Genomic DNA, 20,307 nt, shown 5'->3' with positions numbered 1-20,307 from the left:
TGGAGCCTTTCTTGGCCATGACAGCAAACTTTGGGAAAGACTGGGAAATAGGAGACACAGCCATCAGCTACCTTGAGAAAAGAAAAAGAGCAGGTTTTTTTCTTCACAGAGATTATTTCTATACTGTATATTCAAATAAGGCATTGAATAAACTGTTTCTGATTGGAATAAAAGCAAGAGGCAAATGAATGCAAATAAGATGTGCTGTGCTGTGCTGAGTTGCTCACTTATGTCCGACTGTTATGACCCCATGGATTGTAGCCTGCTAGCCTCCTCTTTCTGTGGAATTCTCCAGACAAGAATACTTGAGTGGGTAGCCATTCCTTTCTCCAGGGTATCTTCCCAACTCATAGATCCCAGGTCTCCACACTGGAGGTGGATTCTTTACTGTGAGAACCACCAGCGAAGCCACAAATAAGGTATCTCAGATCAACTCTGATTGGATAGTACTCCTACTTATATCAACCACTCAGAAAGCAGAAGGCTATCACCTAGGGCCTTGCTCAAGAGCATTTGAATGGGGGTTCCTGCTGTTGCTCTATTTTGTCAATTTCAGTCTCAGGTTCTTTTGCGAGAGACTGATTTAATCCAAGTTTAAGTTTCCAAAGGAATGAATCTGGCCCAGTTTGAATTATATGTTCACTCACTGTCCATCAGTAGTAGTCAGAGGAGAATTAATCTGAAAATAATGCATTAGAATTAACACATTAATGTGCTAGGAGGATTATTTATTTTCAGTTTCCCTGATGCTGAACAGTATTTGCTTATATTTGTCTTTTAAAAACCCTGTCCTCTGGCCAAAAGTGGTTCTTAGCTATCATTTGAGCAAGTGAAAGTGACTCATTGCTATTCAAGTTATTCGCCTGATATAATTTCTGTTTTTTGGTTTTTTTTTTTTTTTCTTTTTTTAATGGTAAGGTGAGGCATTATTTCATGTTTGGTGGGTTTTTTTTTTTAACTTTTTTACCTCCTGGTCTTAAAGACTACCATTATGTAAGTACTTTTTGTCAAATGGTAAAAGTTGCCTTTTGTACTTTTCAGCATCAACCTATGGGTTCTCTTTTTTCAAATGCACTTCTTAATACTTTTTTCCATTACAATGAAGTCCTATTTGAGTTACATGAAATTAAAAGGTTATATAGAATATCTGTAAACAATGTGAATATATGTTTAAGGTGACATGTCCCTTGATTTTTTCAAATCTCTTATAGCTTTTACACATACTTAATGGGGTTTATATCCCAGTGCCCTTCTTTTTTATTTTATTGTAAAGGCATATTAAAGAGGTATTTTTATAATGTTTTATAACTTTTTTATAGATAGAAACTTACTGTTTTATACTGTAATTTTGTATTTAGCTTTCTTATTGAATTCTGTCACTTAACATTTTCTAGCTTTTTTTTCCTTAAGGTTTTCAAGTAAGCAAGAAACTCATATAATGTCACTCCTGTAATTTTCAATAGTTAACTTTCTTGGCTAAAGCAATTGTCTAATAGTCGGGAATGATGATAAATAAAAGTGGTGACTGGGGGTTTTCTCCTCTTACTGATGGTTATAATCAGAATGATCTGATACTGGTACAGTTCTTGGGTAGTTTCTCCTATTTCCTTACCACCCATCCCTCAGGCAATTTATGTTGTTTGACTGACCATTGTACATGTGGACGGTAGACTTACTGGTTCCCAGTTGGTATTTCCCCTCAGTACTGGTTTGATTACTCTAACAGGAAGTATAATTCACAAATAGAGGCTTGCTGAGTTTGACTTTGTAAGACATCAGTGCCCAGTATGGTCTCTGGAATTGGAAAGGCAAAAACCTGTGTTCTCATGGGGGAGAGTGTCCAGGTTCAGCATCAAAAGGACCTTCCTGGCCAGAGGGCAAGAAGAGACTGAAAAAAGAAGTGGACCACTCTAGATTAATGGGTGGCAGTTTTAATAAGCAAGGGAGCTTATGTGCGAGGCTTGTCTTGTGCAGCTACCAGACAAGCCAATCCCTGCACCTGTCCACCAGAATCTTGTTTATATAGCAGTCTTAACAGGGTTCAGCCAGGAATATAGTCCAGATAGTCTTAGTAACACATTACTCTCTCAAGGCTGCATCCTTGAAGGGGCTCCTAGTTCAGGGACCATGGGTAGAATGTTCAAGGACAGGGGAGGATTGAGGAGCCTTCAGTTGCCTGGGTCCAGTTCAAGGGTCAGCTGGTGTGGTCACATCTTCTTGATGACCTCCCTCAACATCTCTCAACTACTTTTAGCTTAGCTGTGGGATCTAGCTCCTGCCTACCTCACTGGGCTCTTTTCTTATCATGGTCTCCCATTGTGTTCTCATATCAATACACTTGCAGTTCCATGAATTTAATTCACTTTTTGTCTTTTGTCTTTTGTTGTAGCCCCCAAACCCCCAAATGTTTTTCCTGCCCTTTATTTAGTTTCTATAAATCATTCAAGATTATGGTCTTGAAATAATATTTCATTATTTCAATCAATGCTGAAATGTACACCTACAAGCAAATAGCTGTTGCCTCCTTCTGAAGTAGTTGCCTTAAACTACTTCTAGATATAGGATTGGATCAAAGAGTGTACATGATTTTACAGCTTTGTCTGCATATTGTTAAATTACTCTTCCAAATGGTTACATCCAAAAAACCACAGCAAAGCATGAAAGTATATCTCTTTTATTTTGCTCTCAAAGAATTTGGTGTTGCTTAAAGATTTGCTTAAGTGTTAGTGTAAAGTGCTGCCATATTATTGTTTTAGTTTAGATTTCTTTTTATCATTGGGAGACTGAACATTTTCATTCGTGTGTGTGTGTGTGTGTGTGTGTGTGTGTATACATACATGCATGCATGCTAAGTCGCTTCAGTTATGTCCGGCTCTTTGCAACCCCATGGACTGCTGCTGCTGCGGCTAAGTCGCTTCAGTCGTGTCCGACTCTGTGCGACCCCATAGACGGCAGCCCACCAGGCTCCCCCATCCCTGGGATTCTCCAGGCAAGAACACTGGAGTGGGTTGCCATTTCCTTCTCCCCATGGACTATAGCCCCCCAAAGCTTCTTTGTCCATGGGATTCTCCAGGCAAGAATACTGAAGTGGGTTGCCATGCCCTCCTCCAGGGGATCTTCCCAACCCAGGGATTGAACCTGTGTCTCTTAACGTCTCCTGTATTGGTAGGCAGGTTCTTTTCCACTAGTGCCGCCTGGGAAGCCACACACACACACACACAGCATTTGTTCTTGCCAGTTAGTCTTGTGAAATGTCTCTTTGGGTCCCTTAAAAAATAATTGAAACAATAAATTCACATTCACTCTTCTCTAACATTATAAAACTTAGGTTATGTTCGACCCTTAATAGAATATTTGTGAAATCTGAAGAAAACAATTTTACTATGTAATCAATAAGAGCCACTTGGAATTTTTAAATTGTCTCTTGACAAACATACTCCTCATTAACTTGAAATGTGGTCACACATGAGTTCCTTTATAAGCAGGCAGACTCTTAGCTGACACCAGAGGGAGCCAGTAGGCATGCCACGTGCAAATATATCCAATTTTGAGTGCCTTTCTGAAATGACACTGGAGAAAATGTATAGCGAAATTATGAATACTGTACTTAACAGTCAAAGGGAGAAAAACAGACATCTTGCTTAAAATATACATTTAGACTTCAACCTTTCGTGATCTAGGAAAGATATAAAATAAGAATGGTGATTAAGAGAACAACTGTAAAACACTCATAAATGTTTTTACAGATCTTGTTTTATTATTTCTGGTTCCTGTGAGCCTGGGAATCAGACAGACCTGCTTCACAGTCCGGCTCTGCTACTTCTAAGATGAGTGGTCTTAATCTCTCTGCCCCTCAGTCTCTTCCTTTGCACACTGTATAATAATACCTATCTCACAGGGTTTCTGTGAAGGTTAAATTGTGTATCACATCAATAAAGTATTTGAAGTGAAGTGAAGTCACTCAATTGTGTCCAACTCTTTGCGACCCAGTGGACCGTAGCCTATCAGGCTTCTCAATCCATGGGATTTTTCCAAGCAAGAGTACTGGAGTGGGTTGCCATTTCCTTCTCCAGGGGATCTTCCTGACCCATGGGATCGAACCCAGGTCTCCCACATTGTAGGCAGACGCTTTACCATCTGAGCCACTAGGGAAGTCCAATAAAGCATCTGGCACATAGCAAATGGTTCAGATATGTTATTTCTCTTCTTCATCTAGTGCAGAGGTTCTCAACCAGGGGTGATTTTGCCACCCAAGGGACATTTGGCAATAGCTGGAGACATTTATGGCTCATGGAGCCTAGGGAATGAAGCCCTAAGTCAGTATCCTGAGTTTGAGTCCTGGCTCCGCCCCTTTCTGCCTGAGTGATCTGGAAAAAAATGTCTTGACACTCAAACCTCTTTCCCCATCTATGGCATTAAAGGAAGAATCCCTTGTGAGGTTTATGTGGACTTCAGCCATTCAGTGCTTTACAAGCATCACCTGTAATTCTCTCCTTTGTTTGCTGAGTCCTGCCTCACAAAGAAGGCCAAGCTTAAAATTTATCACAGAATTACTGTTATATAGCCCTAAGTTGCCAGCAAGAGGCAGGTGAATTCACATTTATTGAACATCTATGATGTGAGGATTCTGTGTTCAACACTTCAAGCCTATTATTTAAGATGCAAAAATAGAAAATCACTAAAAGGCAGCCAGGGGACTGATCCAAGGAGCTGCCTACTTTTTTGCATTGGACAAGAGTAAGTGACTAAAATGTAACTGATGGCTTCCTAGGCCCTAGAATGTGAAAGTTAATTTAGTTTCTAATTTGTGGTTCACCTGCTCTGCTCATCTCAAAACTTACTTAAAGGAGGAGGCCACAGATGAATGAACTGGATGCCTAGGAAGGGGGAGATAGATTGACATGAGAAAAGGTTGAAGAAAGGAAATCCTCGCAGTGGCTCAGCAGTAAAGAATCTGCCTGAGATGCAGGTTCGACCCCTGGGTCAGGAAAATACCCTGGAGGAGGGCATGGCAACCCACTTCAGTATCCTTGCCTGGAGAATTCCATGGGCAGAGAAGCCTGACAGGCTGTATAGTCCATAGGGTCACAAAGAGTCAGACGCAACGGAAGTGACTTGGCGTGTACAGGGACTTTTCCTCCAGCAGCAGAGATTCCAGGGCTGAGGACAGAGGTGTAAGTGCATAGCCCTTCTGCTCCCTCTTCCTCTTGGCTTCTCTCTTCTCCTGAGCCCACCCTCTCGGTCCATCTACCTGCATATGTCTGGTCTGCATATGTCTACCTGAAGGTCTGCCTCTCCCAGGCTCAAGCTTATCAAGCGTAGCTGATTGTGGTGAACACTGACAGAACTCATGAAACTCGTGAGCAGCCTGTTTTGAAAAGAAGACTTGGGGCAGGGAGTTGAGCTTTATATTCTCACAGTTAATGGATTTAATCTAGTTTGGGGTGGAGGGGGCGTGTTTTTCTGTAAAAAAAAAAAAAAAAAAAGGTGTAAATGAAAATATCAAAAAATGGTTCAAAGGACTAGAGAAAATGGGAGTGATTTTGGTTGATTTGACCTTGGGAATACCCAAGCACAAGTTCTGCAGGTGGGGCTGCTGGTTTAGTTCCTGAAGAGTTTTCAACACAGGGTACTTAGCCAAGGAGAGATGAAAAGATGAGGCAGCCAAGCACAAAGCCTCCTTCACTTATCTGCTTGGGACTCAAGGGGGGTTTTATATTGAGAATCTACATCTGTTAAAGGTCATCACCTATCCTAGGGCATGTGAACCAGGCCTGCCAGCCCCCTGGTGACAGCCTGTTTGAGCTAATTGCAGGCTGCCCTCTTCACCAGCTCTTTTTGACTGAACAAGTGCTGCCTTTTCCACCCCTGGCTTAATTTGGAGTTATGCAAATGCTGTAATCCTGATGCAACAGCTGAGAGTGGTTTTCAGATAATTATCCTGCAAAGCAATATCATTAGCAATATTAGCGCTTGTCGGCAGATTACTATAATTGTGGCTATGGTAATCAGTGCTGACTCAGAATGACACAGATTTTTATAAATAAGACAAAAAAATGTGTGTCAAGCAAGGATTGCCAGCCATCCTCTCCCTCCCCCATTAAATATACAACAACATTCTCACTCAATTTTACCATCTGCATTCACATGACTAGAGAAATAAAATTTTGTTTTACTGTCTAGGAGAAAATAATTATTTTTTGATAGAATGAAGTCAGGCTGCCTCATTATTTAAGCTGACACTGTGCAACAGAGGACAACAATGGAAGGATATAAGGGTGGGTCTCAAGTCTCACAGTCAAGACTGGTCTTGTCCTGAGGTGGAGAAGATCACTGCCAATTTGGGGAAGTTGGAAAGGCCAGATTCTCCAAATTTATTCTTTCAACTGATGACAGAAGTCTGAAATGCCTTTAGGGACAAAGCCTCTCATACTAGCAACAAGAAATGAGATTGTCTCTAAATAAATTATTTTGCTAAAATGCCCTAACAATTTATGAGCTTATTCTTTCATTATCCCCCACTTCGCAGGTAGCCAGGATACTCAGGTGGTGCTAGTGGTAAAGAACCTGCCTGCCGATGCAGGAGACAGTAAGACATGCAGGTTCAGTCCCTGGGTCGGGAAGATCCCCTGGAGGAGGGGCATGGCAACCCACTCCAGTATTCGCCTAGAAAATTCCATGGACAGAGGATTCTGGTGAGGTACAGTCCAAGGGGTCACAAAGAGTCGGACAGGACTGCTCACACAAGCTCCACTTGCATACCTACCCAGGATAAACCTAATACATCCTGACTCCTGATGCCACCTGACTGTTCTGCACCCCTGGTTTACACTAACATCACAAATGAGTGGCACCAGATTCTTCCTTAAGACCTGGGAACAAGGAGAAAATGAGAGAAAAATGGATTTCTGAAACAAAGATCCCTCAAAGGGATAATAAAATAAAGATGGAAATAAGTGCCCTGTGAACCATGAAGACAAATTCTGTCACTTCCCACTGGTCCTGAGGACTGACTCTGAACGATGTTTCCCTCCTTGACTTTGAGAGTGGCGGGAGTCCTGTAGGACTAGAGTCTGAAGTCACAGGAGGCCTGCATTGGGCACATACTTTTGGAAACTGACTCTACTTTGACTAAATAGGCCCCACCAGACTTCAGAGACCCTAGCCTGGAGAAAAGGGAATCTCAGTACTTTCTTTTATTGTGGTCATTTTCTTTACATTTTTCTCTTCCCATTTCTCCTCAGATACCTTTCTTTAGTCTTTAATTGACTGGAAACAGTTGCCAGCGAGGAAGAGAAGTATACTGTAAACTATTTGTAGGGGTTCCATATTTGTCCAAAAATTGTTCTCTTGCTTCATACCATGTGGATTATTTTTGGCCCCTATTTATTGAGTTAGCCAAAAATTTGGGGTTTTTCCATAAAAAAAATTAATAAAAATTTGAAGGAGCTTTTAGCCAACCCAATACAATACCTACCTTGTTCTCCCCAACAAAATTCATGGTATAAAAGACTAAATCAGTTCAGTTCAGTTCAGTCACTCAGTCGTGTCCCGACTCTTTGCGACCCCATGAATCGCAGCACGCCAGGCCTCCCTGTCCATCACCAACTCCCGGAGTTCACCGAGACTCACGTCCATCGAGTCAGTGATGCCATCCAGCCATCTCATCCTCTGTCGTCCCCTTCTCCTCCTGCCCCCAATCCCTCCCAGCATCAGAGTCTTTTCCAATGAGTCAACTCTTTGCATGAGGTAGCCAAAGTACTGGAGTTTCAGCTTTAGCATCATTCCTTCCAAAGAAATCCCAGGGCTGATCTCCTTCAGAATGGACTGGTTGGATCTCCTTGCAGTCCAAGGGACTCTCAAGAGTCTTCTCCAACACCACAGTTCAAAATCATCAATTCTTTGGCGTTCAGCCTTCTTCACAATCCAACTCTCACATCCATACATGACCACAGGAAAAACCATAGCCTTGACTAGACGGAGCTTTGTTGGCAAAGTAATGTCTCTGCTTTTGAATATGCTATCTAGGTTGGTCATAACTTTCCTTCCAAGGAGTAAGCGTCTTTTAATTTCATGGCTGCAGTCACCATCTGCAGTGATTTTGGAGCCCAAAAAAATAAAGCCTGACACTGTTTCTACTGTTTCCCCATCTATTTCCCATGAAGTGATGGGACCGGATGCCATGATCTTCGTTTCTGAATGTTGAGCTTTAAGCCAACTTTTCCACTCTCCACTTTCACTTTCATCAAGAGGCTTTTGAGTTCCTCTTCACTTTCTGCCTTAAGGGTGGTGTCATCTGCATATCTGAGGTTATTGATATTTCTCCCGGCAACCTTGATTCCAGCTTGTGTTTCTTCCAGTCCAGCGTTTCTCATGATGTACTCTGCATATAAGTTAAATAAGCAGGGTGACAATATACAGCCTTGACGTACTCCTTTTCCTACTTGGAACCAGTCTGTTGTTCCGTGTCCAGTTCTAACTGTTGCTTCCTGACCTACATACAGATTTCTCAAGAGGCAGATCAGGTGGTCTGGTATTCCCATCTCTTTCAGAATTTTCCACAGTTGATTGTGATCCACACAGTCAAAGGCTTTGGCATAGTCAATAAAGCAGAAATAGATGTTTTTCTGGAACTCTCTTGCTTTTTCCATGATCCAGCGGATGTTGGCAATTTGATCTCCGGTTTCTCTGCCTTTTCTAAAACCAGCTTGAACATCAGGAAGTTCATGGTTCACATATTGCTGAAGCCTGGCTTGGAGAATTTTGAGCATTACTTTACTAGTATGTGAGATGAGTGCAAATGTGCAGTAGGTTGAGCATTCTTTGGCATTGCCTTTCTTTGCGATCAGAATGAAAACTGATCTTTTCCAGTCCTGTGGCCACTGCTGAGTTTTCCAAATTTGCTGGCATATTGAGTGCAGCACTTTCATGGCATCATATTTCAGGATTTGAAATAGCTCCAGTGGAATTCCATCACCTCCACTAGCTTTGTTCGTAGTGATGCTTTCTAAGGCCCACTTGACTTCACATTCCAGGATGTCTGGCTGTAGGTCAGTGATCACACCATCATGATTATCTGGGTCATGAAGATCTTTTTTGTGCAGTTCTTCTGTGTATTCTTGCCACCTCTTCTTGATATCTTCTGCTTCTGTTAGGTCCATACCATTTCTGTCCTTTCTCGAGCCCATCTTTGCATGAAATGTTCCCTTGGTATCTCTAATTTTCTTGAAGAGATCTCTAGTCTTAAAGTTCAAATCTTTTGAGATGCTTATTCTCCTTCCTTGATCCTGCAGTAAACCTTTCTGTGCTCCAAACTTCAACATTTCGGGAGTTTTGGCCTCACTCTACATCAGATACACAAACTTGGGCTTGTCAGTGCTTCCTACAATAATCTATACTGATTAAAAACTCTCAGATGGAAAGGATGAGAGCTTGTGCTTAGGCACTCAGTCATATCTGACTCTTTATGACCCCATGGACTGTAGCCTCCCAGGCTCCTCTATCCATGGGATTCCCCAGGCAAGAATAATGGAGTGGGTTACCATTCCCTTCTCCAGGGCATCTTCCCAACCCAGGGATCGAACTCAAGTCTAGCACCACTAACACCACCTGGGAAGCCCATATTGAGTGATTTCAGTCTCTTTGGTATTTATCATGAGTGATGTTCTCTGAACTTTCTGGATCTGTGGTTTGGTATCTGAAATTAATTTGGAGAAATCCTCAGTCATTACTGTTTCAAACATTTCTTCTGTTCCTTTATCTCTTTCTTTTCCTTCTTTTTGCATTACATGTATGTTCAGATCAGATCAGTCGCTCAGTCGTGTCCCGACTCTTTGCGACCCCATGAATTGCAGCATGCCAGGCCTCCCTGTCCATCACCAACTCCCGGAGTTCACCGAGACTCACGTCCATTCATTGAGTCAGTGATGCCATCCAGCCATCTCATCCTCTGTCGTCCCCTTCTCCTCTTGCCCCCAATCCCTCCCAGCATCAGAGTCTTTTCCAATGAATCAACTCTTTTCATGAGGTGGCCAAAGTACTGGAGTTTCAGCTTTAGCATCATTCCTTCCAAGAAATCCCAGGGCTGATCCCCTTCAGAATGGACTGGTTGGATCTCCTTGCAGTCCAAGGGACTCTCAAGAGTCTTCTCCAACACCACAGTTCAAAAGCATCAATTCTTCGGCGCTCAGCCTTCTTCACAGTCCAACTCTCACATCCATACATGACCTCAGGAAAAACCATAGCCTTGACTAGACGGAGCTTTGTTGGCAAAGTAATGTCTCTGCTTTTGAATATGCTATCTAGGTTGGTCATAACTTTCCTTCCGAGGAGTAAGCGTCTTTTAATTTCATGGCTGCAGTCACCATCTATAGTGATTTTGGAGCCCAGAAAAATAAAGTCTGACACTGTTTCTACTGTTTCCCCATCTATTTCCCATGAAGTGATGGGACCGGATGCCATGATCTTCGTTTTCTGAATGTTGAGCTTTAAGCCAACTTTTTCACTCTCCACTTTCACTTTCATCAAGAGGCTTTTGAGTTCCTCTTCACTTTCTGCCATAAGGGTGGTGTCATCTGCATATCTGAGGTTATTGATATTTCTCCAGCAATCTTGATTCCAGCTTGTGTTTCTTCCAGTCCAGCGTTTCTCATGATGTACTCTGCATATAAGTTAAATAAACAGGGTAACAATATATGGCTTGACGAACTCCTTTTCCTACTTGGAACCAGTCTGTTGTTCCATGTCCAGTTCTAACTGTTGCTTCCTGACCTGCATACAGATTTCTCAAGAGGCAGATCAGGTGGTCTGGTATTCCCATCTCTTTCAGAATTTTCCACAGTTGATTGTGTTCCACACAAAGGCTTTGGCATAGTCAATAAAGCAGAAATAGATGTTTTTCTGGAACTCTCTTGCTTTTTCCATGATCCAGCATGTTACACCTCTTGTGATTGTCCCACAGTCCTTGGGTATTCTGTTTTTGGTTTTGTTTTGTTTTGTTTTTAAGTCTTCCTTCTCTTTGCTCTTGGCTTTTGAAGTTTCTATTGGGATATCCTGAAGCTTGGAGATTCCTCAGCCATGTCTCACCTACTAATAACCCATTAAAGGCATTCTTTATTTCTGTTACAGTGTTTTTTGATCTCTAGCATTTCTTTTTGGTTCTTTCTTAGGATTTCCCTCTCTCTGCTTATATTGCCCATCTGTTTTTGCATGCCGACTGCTTTATCTGCTAGCATATGAATCATAGTTTTAAATTCTGAATCTGGTAATTCCAACATCCCTGCCATGTCTGGTTCTGATGATCTGATGTTTGCTCTTCTCTTCAAATTGACTTCTGATGTTTGGCATACTTTGCCAATTTTTTTTAAGGAAGATAACTTTTCAGTGGCGGGGTGGGGGTGTGGTTCAGGCGCAAGCAACGCAAGCGATGGAGATGGAAGGGAGATGACGCAGGGCTAGTTCAGGTGGTAGGGCGAGTGACGGGGAGCTGATGAAGTTTTGCTCTCCCGCCGGCCACCTCGTGCTGTGCGGCCTGGGGGTGGCGAGGAGAGGGCTACTGGCAGGGGACCCCTGTTGCACCATAAGCCTGTAGTGATGTGGCGGCGGTGTGGTGTGGGGGAAGCATTCTCTAGTCGGGTGATCGGGTCTCGTCCGCTGGTGAGCCTAGGCTTCTGGACTGTGACCTTCACGAGAGTTTCTCGGGTTTTTCCTCAGGAGTTGTGTATTTCCCTTCCCCCAAGTCACTTAGGTTCTGATACCAAGCAGGTGAGGTTCTGGTTAACTAGTTTCCCCTGCGGACAGGCTTTTAAGAAGAGCGAAGTACTCTGGGATATTTCAAAATGGCCCCCTTTCTCTTTCTCTTTCCCTATGCTGGAAGCAGGAGAGGACTTTTCTCCCATGTTTTCTGAGGGAATCGAGTTGGGCTCCTGGCGGTAAAGCTCACAGTATTACTGGGTCCCTGTGGAGTTTTAACTCTCAGATTTGTCTGCATGGAGCCTTCAGTAATTGTCAATTACAGTTCGGCTTCCTGCCCCGCGCAAGGTGCCCAGAGGTAACACTTTATTTTTGCCTGTCTCTCTAATCATGGGGGCCGTGGTTTGCTCTGTGTTCTCTTCTCTCTTATGGTTGGAGTTGTGGAGTTTTGTCTAGGTTTTTGCTTGTTTGAATGGGGCCGCAGCTTCCAAGCGCTTTACGTGGGGAAACTGGAGACCACCCCCAACTCTCCCACCATCCCAGTTAAAGCAGAGAGCTGCCTGAATAGTCGTAAGAAAAGACTAAGGATATGTGTGGGAGGGAAGAGGGTGGTGGAGAAAAATACGTAAATTGAGTATATATTACATTTCAGGTAGTTACATAATGTGTGTCTTTAGTCCTGACAAAACGCAAATGCTGTGTTTTACAGCTAGACAGTCCCCTTCCTTTTTCTGATAAGCAGACGCTCTACTGTGAAACATTCAGGGTCCTTAAGAAAGGTCAAACTCTGTACTAGCAGCAGCGGACCACTTAATCAAGGGATCAGCAAACTTCTGTAAAGAACATGAAAAGATGTTCAACACCACTAATTATGAGGGAAATGCAAATCAAAACCACAATTAGATATCATCGCACACTTGTTAGAAGGCCTTCTATCTATTAAAAGGGCAAGAAATATCAAATATTGGAGAGAGAACGTGGAGAAAAGGGAACTTTGGTACACTATTGGTAGGGGAACCATGCACTTCTGATTGGGACTTGAACCCAGATGCCAGGACTCAAACCCAGCCTAAATCTAGATTGGGGCTTGAATGTAGGGTCTTTTAATTACAATCACTCAAACCTGGTGCCTGGACTTACTAAGGCTCCCAGGTTCATGTGTGTCAGCCCAGAAGGAATTCAGCAAGAGGCAAAGTGATAGGCAAGAAATATTAATATAGGACGCTTGTGAAGGGTGCAAGTAGGCATGCCAGGGGGCTCTGCCCCAAGGATTAAGTAGGCTACAATTTTTATAATCAAAGGAAAGTGGGGGAGGAGGCAAAGACCTTCTTTACCTCATTTTTGCCTCACCTTCCTCATTTTTCAAGTAGAGGTCTGGGTTACATCACTAGCTCATCCTTCGTATAGGGCAGGAGACCCTATGAGTTCAAACTAGGACTGTCATAGCGCTTATTCAAATCACCAAAAGGATGGTAACATTTCTTTTTTTTCACTTAACAACCTGGGAGGTATCTCATGCTTTATAGTTAAGCAGGCCTGCTTTGTTCCACGACTGTTCAGATAGCTTTCCTGAGTGATCATTAATGTACAATGGTCTCCCAAAGTTCCCTAGGTTTCCCTCTCTTTCTATAATCTCTTACTGGGACTTCTACAACTACCTGTATAACTCTATTTTATCCCTATCAGTAGGATTTACAGAAAACAATCTGAAGAGTCCTCAAAAAATTAAGAATAGAATTACCACATAATCCAGCAATTTCACCTCTGGGTATTTATTCAAAGTATATGTATGAAAGTGAAAGTCACTCAGTCATGTCTCTTTGCAACCCCATAGACTTTATAGTCCATGGAATTCTCCATGTCAGAATACAGGAGTGGGTAGCCTTTCCCTTCTCCAAGGGATCTTTCCAACCCAGGGATCAAACCCAGGTCTGCTGCATTGCAGATGGATTCTTTACCAACTGAGCCACAAGGAAAGTGTAGAAACATCAAAGAAACATCAAAACACCAATTCAAAAAGATACCTGCACCCCAATTTTCACTGCAATATTATTTACAGATATGGAAACAATCTAAGTGACCATCAATGGATGAATAGCTTAAAAAGGTGGGGTGCATATACATAATGGAATACTATTCAACAGTGAAAAAAAATGAAATCCTGCCATTTGTGACAACTTGGATGGATCTTGAGAGCATTATGCTAAATGAATATCAAAGACAAATACCATTTGATTTCACCCATATGTGGAATCTTAAAGGATTAAAAAAAACAAAACTCATAGATACAGAAATCAGAGTAGTAGTTACCAGAGGAAAGCAGGGTAGGGGGGAAGAGGGATAGGAGAAATGAGCGAAGGGGTCAACTGTATGGTGATGGATGGTAACTAGACTTATGATAATTTTGTAGTGTATAAGATGTAGAATTATAATACTGTACACCTGTAACTTACATAAATATTATATATACATGCCAGATGGAACATATTTTTGGCTTTGCAAGACCTTCTGTCTCTGTCATAACTACTGGCACAGCATGAAAACAATAAACAATCTAAATGAATGAGCATGACCTGATGGGCCCACGTGGGGCTAGATTTGGCCCAGGTTTGTAGTTTGTTCACCCCTGATCCTAGACCTGACCAGTTGACGTGCCCTGCCCCTCTGGCCTCTGTGACTGACTCAGGGATAGTATGTGATCCAAGCCAGACCAACCAGAATATTCCCTGGACATTTCTGTTGAAGCAACTAGAAAGGTTGGCCCTGCAGTTATGAAGATGTGGATCTGTAGCTGCCAAAGGCCACCTTGGCATGATAGAAAGGTTCTGTCTGAGAAATGGAGGGGAGAAAGAGGAATGAGAGAATTACTGGTGTCTCTAGAGTCCTACTGCAGGGTTCAGATCTTCCTTTATGGCTTATAGTTTTGTAAATACAGAATAGTGCCCACCATTTTCTGGAAGCTAGGATGAGTCTGGTTTTGGCCTTACTCTGAGACGCCTTTCTTCCTGGCTAGTTAAAACTTCTCTGGCATTCTTGGGAAAGGATCCCTGCCCTTTCCCATCATTGCAGCATGACTCCAGGGCACGTGTGCATGTGTGCACACATGTGGAAGGTGTTTGTCATTTGGTCTTCATCCCTTTGTCCACTCTATGTGGTCTGCAGGGCTGCCAAGGCCTGCTGCTTCCCAGACCCTTCTCTGCCAGACTTGAGACACAGGGAGGCTCAATGTGACATGTGACAGTCTCCCCTCCAAGCTCTTGCTGAAGCTGGGTCCAGTTCAGCTGCCCTAGGAGCCAAAGGCCTTTTTACCTTATTCCAGCAAAGGGAAAATTTGTTGTTGGAAGTGGGAAGATCAGCTTGCCTCCTGCTTCTCCAAGATTCTTTTTCGCCCTCAGTCCTCTTCTCCTTTCTACATTTCCACAGACTTGATGAATTCTTAGGCTTTTGGAAGCGAACCCCCCACCCCCACCCTAGACTTGCCAGCTAAGACAGTCAACCTCCCCTGAGGCTATGGGGGATAGCGAGCTAGTTGTGCATGTGTACTCAGTCGCTTCAGTTGTGTCCAACTCTAGGATCCCATGGACTGTAACCCACCAGGCCCCACTGTCCTTGGGATTCTCCAGGCAAGTACACTGGAGCAGGTTGCCATGTCCTCCTTCAGGGGATCTTACCAACCCAGGGATCAAACCCACATCTCTTGCATCTCCTGCATGGGCAGCAGGTACTTTACCACTAGCGCCACCTGGAAAGCCCTGAGTTGTTTACCTGTTGATAAGTGGCAGGGATGCTTCCCCTGAATTAAAACTTCAGAACAGTCACCTGGCACCATAGGCATAACAAGCGGCATTGGAGCCTGAGGCAAAAGTCAGTGTTACTGGTTTTGCCTTTAACATTTTAGTATTTTTTTCTTCGTGGGGTTTTGTGTATTATGACTTTAAAAAAACACATTGTATTAAAAATAGTATTTTTTTTACTACAGAATTTTTCTATTTTTACAGTTCCCTAATGTTTTTCTCCCAAGAGTAGTACCTCATGTGCTCTATCCTAGTCCCAACTCTGGCTTGCAGAGACTGCTCCCCAAATGATCACCATAATTATCTTCTGGATGAGAGGAAAAAAGGGCTGAATCTTTGTGACAAAGCTCACTTGAGCCTTGGGTCAAGGCCAGAAGGACAGGAAACCCCATGCTTGCAACAGCAACGAAAATTCTAATACATTCTAATAGGTAAATGTGGTCTGTGTTTTGTAAATGAATTCATATCCTGCTCTTTTACTTACTAGTTTGGAGACATCAGGCAATTTAATTATCCTCTCTGAACCCAAATATTCTAATTTGTAAAATAGAAAAATAACCTTCCAGTCTGTTCTCTGTTCAGAAATCAGTTCCAACTTAAGCAAATTGGTCAGCTGTTTCAGCTGCTTCCAACCAAGAGTCAGGCCAGTTAGCCCTAGATTCCTTGGACTGTTATTAGATATAGGCCTAGTGGGGAACCTGGGAAGATTTGTTTCAAACTGTTTCAAATTTAGGAATAGGGATCAGGTTTAAAAGAAAAGAGAATTAAATGCAGGCAGGATGAGTGTGGTGACTGTGTTGGGGAGGGGGAAAGAGCCCTCCTCGACCCTTCTTGAGTTCTTGTGTCTGGACCAGCAATAAATTGACACAAGTCAGGTTAACAGGAGAAAAACAAATCTCCATTCATGCACAGGAAGTCCTCATGGAAATAGGAGCTAAGAAGTGGCCAAAGCAAGCAACTTCTTAATTTTTTTAGACAAACAATAAATGGAATCAACAGGACAAAGAAACTAGGTTTGGGTTGTAAATTATAAGGAATGTAAGCAAAGTTTGCAGTAAATTAAAGAAGTAACAAGGTTTGTTTATAGGGGCTCTTCACCCTGAATTCTAGAGATAAGGGTGTCCTACCTTCAGATGCAGGGTGGGCACCTTCCATGTGAAAGATGTATTTCCTCCTTTCAGGAAGACAGGAGGGTCAAGTGTTCCTCTTGCAGTGGCTTTTTCTGAAGTAACTTTAATTCAAAATAATCAGTACCACTGAGACAGATTTGGGGATGACCCACCCTGAGGCCCAACAACTACACAGTTACATAATCATGACTTACAGCATGAATGTGTGATGTATGGACCCGCAAGTGTATATTGCATAACTAAAAGGGATTCTGCATAAGCGATTTGTGGAGCAGGGATGCGACGAAGGAATGACAGACTTTGTTTTTTTTTTTTTTTAATATAGTCATTTTACAGTGTGTTAATTTCAGGTATACAGCTTAGTGTTTGTTTTTTTTTTTTTTTTTTTTTTTTTTGCAGATCACATTCCATTATAGGTGTTATATTGAGTATAATACCCTGTGCTATACAGTATAACCTTGTAACTTATCTATTTTATGTATAGTAGTTTACATCTGTTACTAATTTGTCCCTTTTCCCTTTGGTAACCATAAGTTTATTTTCTATGTCTGTGAATCTCTTTCTGTATACAGATTCATTTGTGTTATTCTTTAGATTACACATATAAAAGAGATAATATATGGTGTTTGTCTTTCTCATTCTGATTTACTGCGCTTAGTATAATAATCTGTAAGTCCATCTATGTTGTTGCAAATGGCATTATTTCATTCATTTTTATGACTGAGTAATATTCCAGTGTGTGTACCACATATTTTTTATCAATTCATCTGTCAATCGACATTTAGATTGTTTCCATGTCTTGGCCACTGGAAAAGTGCTAGTATGAACATCAGAGTGTGTATATCTTTTTGAAATATAGCTTTGTGTGAGTATATGCCCAGAAGTAGGATTGCTGGATCATATAGCAACTCCTTCAGTGTTTTGAGGAACTTCTATACTATTTTCCATAGTGGCTGTACCAATTTACATTCCCATCAACAGTACAGGAGGGTTCCTTTTTCTCCACACCCTGTCCAGCATTTGTTATTTATAGACTTTTTAACTATGGCCATTCTGACTGGTGTAAGGTGGTAACCTCGTAGTTTTAATTTGCATTTCTCTAATGTTGACCACCTGTTCGTGTGTTTATTGGCCATCTGTATGTTGTCTTTGGAGAAACGTTGGTTTAGGTCTTCTGTCCAATTTTGGATTGGATTGTTGGGTTTTCTTGTTGAGTTGTATGAGCTGTTTTGAAAATTAAGCTCTAAGTTTTCTTTGCATTTTGTTGTTTCCTTTGCTATGCAAAAGCTTGAAGTTTGATTAGATCCCATTTGTTAATTTTTGCTTTTATTTATATTGCCTTGAAAGACTGACCTAAGAAAATGTTGGTATAATTCATGTCAGAATATTTTGCTTTGGTTTTCTTCTAGGAGTTTTATGGTGTCTTGTTTAATATTTAGATCTTTAAGCCATTTTGAGTTTATTTTTGTGTGTGATGTTAGGGTGTGTTCTAACTTCACTGATTTACATACAGCTGTCCAACTTTCCCACCACCGCTTGCTGAAGAGACTGTCTTCCCCATTGTATATTCTTGCCTCCTTTTTCGAGGATTAATTTGTCCATTGGTCTGTGGGTTTATTCCTGGATGCTTTATTTTATTCCATTGGCCTGTATGTCTGTTTTTGTGCCAGTGCCATTCTCTTGATTACTGTAGCCTCATTGTCTGACGTTTGGGAGGGTTGTGCCTCCTGCTTTGTTCTTTTTTCCTCAGGATTGCTTTAGCAATTCTGGGTCTTTTATTGTTTCATATAAATTTTAGTATGTGTCCTATTTCTGTGAAAAATGCCTTGGTAATTTAGTAGGGACCACATTAAATCTGTAGATTACTTTGGATAGTAATGACCATTTTAACAATATTCTTAGAATCCAAGAGCATGGGCTATCTTTCAGTTTTCTTTGAATCAACTTTAATTTCCTTAATGTTTTATAGTTCTCAGTATATGTCTTTCACCTCCTTGATCAGGTTTATTTGTAAGTATTTTTGGTGCAATTTTAAAAGGGATTGTTTGTTTATATTCCCTTTCTGATATTTAATTGTTAGTGTAAAGAAATGCAACTGATTTCTGTATGTTAATCTTGTATCTACCACATCTTCTTAAGCCAGTTGTCTGTTGATGGCCACTTGGGTAGCTTCCATGTTTGGCTCTTGTAAATAGTGCATGAAAGATTGTTTTAAACTCTCTTACTTAAGATGGTGATGAAACAAACCTCCCCCTTTCCTCCTCCCTGTTACTGTCTCACCTACCTAACGTTTTTGCAAAGCATCAGTTTATAAAATGTTTTCATGTACAGTAGTTCACTCAGTCACACAGTGTTTTCACAAATCATGTGAGGTACATAGTCTTATTACTATTTATTATTTCCATTTAACAGGTGAGGAGGTTGAGGCTCAAAGAGGTTGGGCGTGAGTATCCATAGATATGCATGAATACACATGGAACATAGCTGAGATTTTAGCCGGCTTTCTTGATACCAAGTTCAGTTACTTTTGTCCTCATCTGTGTAGGTTTGTTTTTTTGTTTTCTATTTCTTTACGCATGTCCTTTCTGATCTCAAGTATCCTAGCACTTTCTTCACATTGGACGCATTTGTTTGGTCCCCATGCTCTGCACTTGTCCTTCTGTATAACATACAGACAGGCCCTATGCAGCCATTTGGCTCATAAAAACAACTTTAAACTTTGATCATCCTTCCAGGCAACAGTTGCTAGCAAGTGATTTTAAATGATAATATCTGTAATTAAAATACAAAATGAAAGCATTTGCTTACTCGTCTTGATAGTAGATGTTTCCATGATGTTGACTGCTTTGTTAACTTGTAAGCTAGTGTTTTCTTTAATAATGGTATTTTATCATTCTACAAACAACCATAAGCAAGGGGTGGAGGAGAGACACACAGATATCAAAACAACATGTTTGTTTTTATTTTGTTAAGTACTTTTTTTTTTCCTTTTGAATTTTTTTTTTTAGGCAAGTGAGGGAACTAGAAAATTGTTTTCTAATTCTGTCTTGGCAGGAGTCAAAACTGGTAAGGATTTCTCCTGACATACCCTAGGTTCTTCAAGCTTTTTAGAACTGTTAGATTAAATGAGAGTATTTACCCAGCTCATTTCCCTGGTGGCTCAGATGGTAAAGTGTCTGCCTACAATGCGGGAGACCTGGATTCGATCCCTGGGTCGGGAAGAGCCTCTGGAGAAGGAAATGGCAACCCACTCCAGGACTCTTGCCTGGAAAATCCCATGGATGGAAGAGCCTGGTAGGCTACAGTCCGTGGGGTCGCAGAGTCGGACACGACTGAGCGACTTCACCTTACCTTTCATTTAGAATATTGCAACATTAGAAACATGTCATGAGATTGTCTCCCTTAAAAATGTACCCATCTGATTAATTTTGAGTAATAGTTCAACTCATATTCACTTACCCTAATGTGAAATGAGTCAGGCTTGGCAAAACAGTCACAGGGAAATTAGACCAGAGGGAAGAGGAGAGAGTAGGAGACTGGGGTCTGGTCCAGAATCACATGCCTACCAGCCTCCTTCCCAGCCAATAACTTGCTGTGGGCTCCTGGCCAAGACACAGTCTCTTTAGACTTAAGGACTATATTAATATAAATAGTTGTGTAAAACAACTTAACCTACATATTCACAAGGATAT

General features: G+C 41.6%; 1 long non-coding RNA gene across 2 annotated transcripts in view; it reads left to right on the top strand.

Annotated features, from left to right (window-relative positions):
- Window positions 1–20,307, top strand: part of LOC123465485 — a 132,928-nt gene that overhangs the window by 31,480 nt on the left and 81,141 nt on the right. Inside the window, exon 1 of one of the 2 annotated variants that reach the window (XR_006640712.1) lies at window positions 10,882–12,049. The exons of the other annotated variant lie outside the window; for it this stretch is intronic. This is a non-coding gene — a long non-coding RNA (uncharacterized LOC123465485). Of the gene's footprint in view, window positions 1–10,881; window positions 12,050–20,307 lie in introns of those variants that run through there. 2 annotated transcript variants of the gene reach the window in all.

The sequence above is a fragment of the Bubalus bubalis genome, chromosome 2 (assembly GCF_019923935.1).
Source record: "Bubalus bubalis isolate 160015118507 breed Murrah chromosome 2, NDDB_SH_1, whole genome shotgun sequence".
In the NCBI taxonomy this organism is placed as follows: domain Eukaryota; kingdom Metazoa; phylum Chordata; class Mammalia; order Artiodactyla; family Bovidae; genus Bubalus; species Bubalus bubalis.
Note: the sequence above shows the minus strand (reverse complement) of the source record. Positions and strands in the feature narration are given on the sequence as shown.